The following is a 6,978-nucleotide window of genomic DNA, read 5'->3' on the forward strand; positions in this document are numbered from 1 at the left end:
CTTATTAACGATTGGAGCCCCATTTTTTTCAGTTATGCGTTGCGTAGGTATGTAGTATTACACTTATGATCACGAATACCACAATGAGAAACTTTTCGTTCACTAATACCCTCCAACCAATAATCATGTATTTAATAATAATGGCTCTGTACTTGAGTGTACTGAACAATAATTGTTTAATACAAAATAAAAAATAATTACTATAACCATAAATGGAATAAATTAGGGGTGGTTTCAAAACCAAGCGTGCACCTCCCACTATCTAAATCTAAGCCCCCACCACAATTTCAAATATGGGCTAGTTTTACAATTTTATCTACATCATCAATTTGTATTAAATCGTGGTTTAGTATTTATTATACAATATACTTATACGAGTAGGTAATATTAGTAATCACGTATATAATATATTATTATAACAATAAATAATAATAATGCGTTATACAAATACAAATTATGAATATATAAAATTATAAACTCTTACATTTATTTTACTATTATATAATTTATATATTATAAATGTATAATATAATATTGTACCTATGTAATAATAATCTAACAGTACCTAGCTAATAATGTGTTTAATTTTTCTGAGTTTATCATACCGTTTGTAATAACTACAATGATAAATATACTATATATACATATTACATAGCCACATAGGTCATAGTTATTTGTTAAATGTCCTGGACCTACATATTATCGACAATACCTGCAACACGCACACAATTGTTTACATTAGGTATATTACAAAAAAAAAAATCGTCGTTTTAATCGCGACGACGGTAATGAAATAATGTCTCCCGGTGGGAGATGAGAGAGCGCGTTCAGTCGGAACTGAATTTTAGATTAAGCGTATAATCATTGAGTATATTATTTTAAATTTTGTATTATAATATATTATATGTGTTATGTATAGGAATATAGCTAATTTTGTGTGCACCGATACATAATAGCGTAACATAATACGTTGGAAATAGTAATACGATTGTGTTTTAAGGACGCGCCGGCACTTAGAATATTATTGTAATACAATACTATTATTTATTAATTTATTGTACGGACATCAGTCCAATTTAAAAAGGTATGTCTAAATTAGATAAAAGTTAATATTAGAGATACAATATAGAATAGAATGAATAGATACATGTCAAATATGTTAAAATATTTTAAACAATAAAACGAAAGAGGGGTAAAATATAATAATAAATTATAAAAAGTTTTATCGATAGAAAAGAAAAAGTCTAATTAGTTTTTTGAATGTCTGTATAAACAGTAGATAACAAAATATTTACAGATATACAGGACATATAGTTTTGGCTTTTTGCTTATGTTTTTTATGAAATAATTATTGTAGCGTCATCAGCTAATAGAAAGATATTAGAATATAAGAATATAAATATATTAAAATATTTAATGGAGAAAACAATATCGTTAATGAATAAATTGAATAATAATGGTGAGAAGATGGATTGGAAATAACATTTTTGTATTTTACAAATAATTGGGATCTTTCAGTTAAAAACGAATTTAGCTTGATAATAAAGGGTCAGCAAAGCCTATTTTTTAAAGCTTTTGTATTAAAAGTTTATGGTAAATTCTATCAAAAATTTTTTCAAAGTCTGTATATAATATGATATCAGTTAGAAGATTATTAGAAAAAGAATTTAAAATAAATTGTTTTTTAGATAATTGGTTGGTAATGGCATATTTGTTAGTGCGGAAACCATGTTGTTGAATAAGTATATTTTTGAAGAAATGAGTGAGATTGCGGCACTAATGATTTTAGAGAATAATTTCAGGAGGATAGATATCAAAGATAAAAGATGATAATTAGAAATTAGTGATTTATCTCCTTTTAAAAAAGTTGGAGTGATGAATGTCGATTTTCATATAAAGGGAAAACAATAATTGTTTAAAGAAGATTAAAAAGAAATGTAATAGGAGGGGGAAGGTCATATCGACAAACCTGTAGAAATATAAACGAAAGTCCATAAGGGCCAATACCCGTTTTAATATTTAAGTTCTCTAATTCGTTAAGGGCGTCGCGCGTCGGAGCCAGTACGTTTTTTAGAACAAAAACATGTCTTATAGGAAAAACTCTCACGCCCAGTAGAATAGTCGGATTTCGTTAATTTTTTTTATTTTAAAGAAGAGAACATTTTGCTGGTCGGATCAAAGCCCGATTTTCAAAATTATAACTACAGAAGCTGAAATATAGGTAGTAGGTAAATTTGAACAATGCACAATATTTGTTATTACTTATTTCGCAAACGTATTTTTCTACCACTATTTAAAGTAAAATAAAAATTTGGCCTTTTTTCCGACCCGAAAAATGTTTTCTTGTTTTAAATTTAAAAAAATGTCCATCACAGGGCGTGAGAGTTTTTCCTGCTGTAGTCCTCGCTGTGCAGGACACGAGACGATCGGTACCATAATAATTATTTAAACAGTAGCACGTTTGTTTCAATCAAGAGATGTAAATATGTAATTGAGAAATATAGCCGATAGGTAAATAACTTAAACACTGGATTGGTTATTTTTAAAAAAAATAGAATAATAATTTATTCGTCAAAGTTACACTTCGAAATAATTAGTCATAAGCTCAATAGACCTCAGACTAAAAATTCTGAATATCTTCTAAGTAAAGTTAGGTGCTCTACCAATCTATAGGTAGCCATATTTATATGGTTTCTCTCAACGACGTAAGGTGACGTGATGTTATGGCGAGATTCGCATTATTACGTGAATGGGTAAAAACAACTTGTAATATAATATATCGAAATTCATAAAACAACTATATGAAGTTTTGGGTTTACTACAATGTGAAGTCATTTTCGTGGATATAATACATTGCATCAACCCCACCCCCCCCCCCTAAATAGGAATAAATAGAAGTGTAGAAAAGTATTGTAATGAATTGGTAATAACTAAAATATACAATAGAATTTTCAGATTTTCTAGAATTTTGGAAAATTTTGGAAAATTGGAAACCCTTATAAAAAATATACTGCTTATGCAGTGTAATAATATAATACAACCACACTGTTAGGTATACGCGTACACGACTGGCGGATCACTATAATATTATATTGTAGGTATAAATAATAATTGGTTAGCGTATAATATGGTTCGTCAGACGCCAGTATTGTTATTATATTACCCGGTTAGTATATTATTGAATTATTCTATTATAGGCCATCGCTATTATTATAATATAAATTATAAGTGATCGAAACACTAAACGCGATATAATATGTATTATTGCATGTATATTATAATATAATAGCGATAAAGCGGTAATTGTCGGCTGTCGCGATACCGTCATACCGATATTCCCTCAGACCGTTTAAAGTACAATATACAATTTATATTAAGTTTAGGTACGATATATATATATATTTATATAACGTATGTACCTTTGTGCAAGTACATAAATCACAGTTCAATATAATATTTGAATGTATAATATTAGGTACGCGCAGTCACACAAGAACACAACACGCACGTGAGTACGTGACACATCACGCAATGCGCGGACGCCGCGCCAACGAAGTCACTCGCAATAACCACGATACGATAAAAAAATATGTATAGGTACCTATACCTACGACCTACCTATAACCATTACCGTATACCGCACAATATACACACTCGACACGCTAGACAAAAATGATGATGCGTAGAATATGATATTTTTATAGGTATACTGGTTTATAGGCATACCGTTTTCCATTATGTCAATATTGAATATCGCATGAATAAAGTGGCATGCATAAAATATAAGCAGCAACATCTCTTCGTGGTGGATGTCTTGACCATAATACGCATGTAATTGCCACGCACAAGTACCTATATTGGCTGTTACAAGGTCTTCGCGTGTAGGAAAGCATTTCTGTTGACCACAGACACAATAATACAATACATACCTACTATATACCTAGTATATGGTATGGTATATACTATACCTAGTAGATAATAATATTATATACTGTATAGATGCATGCGATTATTTCGATTTTCATTACGGGGGGGCGACGTCGATTTTTTTTAGCCGACAACCATCATAATATAGTTGTACTGCTATTCGTACCTACATAATAATTAAAATATATAGTTATTATTTTTAAAGCTTGTAATTACAATCGCATGAGCCATAAGGTACCTAACTCTATACAGTTCAGTGCTAATACCTTATAAGGTTACCATATAGGTATAGGGGTATATTATGATGTTAAAAATCTAAAGTAAAAACTGTAGATGACTTATTGAATGAAACAAACGAAATAAATTTGAATCCATTATTTAATTATTATATTAATTAAAAGTATTTCCTTATAGTTTTCGCTAATGAAAAATCCTTAAAATATTATCTATTTGCTATTACTGTGAAATTGACTGTATTATTGTATATTATAGGAGTCCACTTTTGATATTAATGCACCTATATTATAAATCGTATAATTCACGAATTTGATAATCAGTACTTGAATTGGAAAAATAAAAGAAGAGGGACTTTTGGACTTGAAAAAAATTAGCGACCTTTATAATATTATTGAGCTCGACCTAATTTGTGACTCACAATTCATAAGTTGTGAGGGTTCACGTAACCGGCCATCAATTCAAAAAATAAACAATTATTACATTAAACCTACGAATGTGTTGGCTGTACGCTGCAGTAAGTTATATTTTAGTATAATAACTAAACTATTAATGTCTATTATGGGCAATTTTACTAAATATCCTTTTTTGAACATGATTATTCACACTAAAAATAATTTGGATTAATTTATATTTTTTTTTTAAATTACAATTAAATTGTATTCCATATATAGCTATAGTCGTTCAGTATTATGATATAATAATACATTTTATAATTCGTAAAACTGGGGGACGGAGTGGCCGAGCCGAGTTCGATACGTCGGTCGCGGGCGTCATTTTTCTTCGGGCAAGTCACGGTGTCCGGAGAACAAGTGTCGCCATCCCCCACCCGGGTATGGCAGATACATACGGGTGCCCAAATCAAAAATTCTGCCAAAAAAAATACACACGTGTAAATAAATCAACAGTAACCCTCCCCTACAGTACCACAGGCTAATGACCTAGTAGTCGAAGCCTTAACCCTAATAAAAAAAAAAAAATTCGTAAAATTGAATTTTAATATCTTATATTCAAATCAAAATTGTATTTTTACCTAACCTATGTTAAAAAAACTAATAATTAGTACCTAGGGATGTTCTCAGCAAAATAGTACTCCGTGCCCCCCTCCCCCCCCATTCCAACGACTACTCTCGCCAAATCCGAGCACTGGCGATAACAAAATAAAAATTAATAATTATTTTACATGATTAATAGACGGTAATAATTATTATGATAATATACACCTGCAGTGTGTGAATATTATATCATATAGCTATAGAGTGCAACTGCGTGCAAGTATATATAATGATAGGGTGTATATCAAACATTTAGACGCGTGTACACAATACAATATTGGATGATCGTTATTGATAAGCGGGCCGGATATTGCAGCAGCGATAATTGTTGAACGGATATGCATATGTATACATGCATTACAATGTATGAGAGTCGTTTCGAAAGCGCGAAACGTGGTCATGTGGAATGTATTTTTAGTTTTTTGCTGTAAGTGCAATGTGCATTAAATTATATATATATATATATATAATATATTATACCATGGATCAAAACGGTTGTACACACCAAGCGCTGTATGTATTGTGTGTAAGTATGAAACTGGGCAATATAGGCATGTATACGTGTATTATAATAGTGTGTTGTATAGGTATTAGTGTATTAGGTTTGTAATATATTATATTCATCATTGGGCTTAGACATATTATGCACACGCCGCCGGCTAAACAATGCGTACAATTTCATGCTGCGTGAGTGGTATGAAGATGCGAAGGTCGGATTAATTTAATTGTAAAAATAATTATAAGTAGGTACCGGTAGCGAAAAAAAACACCATAATAAAATTTTTTTTTTCAAATCGCGCTTAATACAAGACGAAAAAAACAATGTTTTTTTTCCGACAACGTCTATTGTATTCATACGACTTCCATATAATATGATTTTTATGTATATACGTATATAATGTTACACTCTCGGCGTATATCAATATATCTGCACTCGCTTGCACTCTTGATCCACGGGGTGGCTATATACGGTGTAAAAGAATTTCCAAGAGCAGTAGGTGGTGGGTATGTATAGCTATGAGTGTATATGACTGTATGAGGTATACGTCCGGCGACCTGTCTACGGTAAAATTAATTGTACACTATTATAGTGGAAAAGTGCAATTGTATTATACACGTCGACTGATATTTGATGATGTACGTAGGTATTATCGTTGTCATTGTTTATATGTACTAGCGCAGTACCTATAAATACTAGATAGGTTATAACAATGTAATATGAGTTTTAAAATGTAGAGTTTGATACCGAGAGTGACCAGAAAGTGTTATTTTCACAGCTAAACTGATATACCTATATAATATAGTACCTACCAATTTAACGGTTATCGTTCCAACGGGCGTCGGGGCGCATTGAAATATCTCAACAAATTAATTCAATCTCAAAATCACATAAATATTTAATATTTTATGTGCATATTATGACAAAACGGGGAAGGTATCAGGATACTATATGTGCCCATCAAATATTCGCCATCCACAGCTGATATGTAACAGATTTGTAGTCTGCATCCTGTAATATATTATTTGCACATCAATAACAAATATTATAATATCATAAAACCAAATTTAGATTGGCATTTTAAAATTATATAATAATTAGGTACCTACTGTTAATTTATTTGTATCAACCTCTATCTACGTTATAATGTCAGAGTGCGGGAAATGGATAAATCGGAGGATAATTATACATGCAACGTTCAGTCATTCTATACATATAATAATGTAATGACCATCAAATTTGGGCAATGTCAACTATACGCCA

The sequence above is a fragment of the Metopolophium dirhodum genome, chromosome 5, assembly GCF_019925205.1.
Source record: "Metopolophium dirhodum isolate CAU chromosome 5, ASM1992520v1, whole genome shotgun sequence".
NCBI classification, from domain to species: domain Eukaryota; kingdom Metazoa; phylum Arthropoda; class Insecta; order Hemiptera; family Aphididae; genus Metopolophium; species Metopolophium dirhodum.